The sequence below is a fragment of the Giraffa tippelskirchi genome, chromosome 1 (genome assembly GCF_054371585.1).
Source record: "Giraffa tippelskirchi isolate mGirTip1 chromosome 1, T2T-mGirTip1v1.2.pri, whole genome shotgun sequence".
NCBI classification, from domain to species: Eukaryota; Metazoa; Chordata; class Mammalia; order Artiodactyla; family Giraffidae; genus Giraffa; species Giraffa tippelskirchi.
In genome coordinates, this window is record NC_137275.1 from 1,119,408 (window position 1) to 1,120,736 (window position 1,329).

The window sequence follows — 1,329 nt, forward strand, 5'->3', positions numbered from 1 at the left end:
AAGCCTGCAGCAGACAGGCCCGGGTATAGACGCCGGAGAAGGGTCCCGCTGCGCCGGGGTGGGGGCAGTGTGGAGGGGGGCTGCCAGGGGCTGCCTGCTGCCTGTGGCAGGCCCTGCAGGCAGGTCGGGGGTTTGAGAGCATGGCAGGGCTGCCCTGGGTGCCCGGCGAAGGCAGCGAGGTGAGGACGGAGCCAGGTAAGACAAGCCTGTCCTCAAGCACGCCGGCCACGAGGGTCTCTAGTAAGCATACTTCTGCAGCGGAAAACCAGGCCACTAAACGCGTGAGATAACTCATAAATACCAAGGAAGCCTCTAGAACACGCCCCCTTAAATAAACGAAATAAAAACCCTTTAGCACCCACCGCCCCCTTACATGGGTGTCCACTGGAGGACTTAAGAGTTACTCCTCTCGCCCAAGGTCTGTCAGCAGCTGAGCACAAAGTGTCAAGTCACCTGGAAGCTGTCCCCTCGTGCTCGTCCCGCCAGGCCCCACCAGCCCCTCCAGCCCCAGATCTCCCAGGGCCCACGTCGGTTCCCCATGGAGCGCTCCCGCCGGCCCTGCCAAGCCTCCAGAGGAAGAGCCAGATAGTGCTGGGCCACGGCCACCCAGCTCCCAGACCTGGGGCATGCACGTGGCCAGGGGCCTCAGGTGGACACAGGCCCCTCGAGCGCCCCCGTGGCCTCTGGGGAGAGACACGCGGTGAAATCCATCTGAACACCCGGGGGTGGGGGGGTGAGGCGATGACATCCCCTCTAGGACCATGACCGATTCCTGCACAGGGGAGGCTTCATCTCCAAGGGCTTCATCAGCACCTCTCCTGGCGTAACGGATGCCACTTTGCTCAGCTGGGCAGACTGGTGCCTGAGGAAGCTCGGTGCTAGCTAGTTGGTTGAAGGATTAGGTGAGAATCAAAGGTCACTCAGGAAATGATGTGGATGCCCACAGGAGAGCGTCAGATGACGAGGTTCCCAGGAGCCGCGGAGACGGTGGATGTGGTCTGCTCACTGGTTCACACCGATGCTCAGGAATCCAAGTCCGCGACACACAAAGCAGCTTCTCCAGGCCGAGGAGGCTGTGTCTGCCTGGGGCACCCGTGCGGCGGATCCTCTCCTCCGCGGCAGACACCGGGGGGCAAGCAGGGAGGCGGGAGCCACCTCAGGAGCTGGGGGCTGTGCAGGGCCACAACCCCCGCCGGCTGGCCACCCTCACCCGCCATGGCCGGGACCCCACGGCGCTGGGCCCCCGCTGACCCAGAGAAGCCTCCGTGGACGGGCGCGGGGGCTCTGGGCTGACTCAATCTTCATGGAATGATGAATGTTAAAAATCAC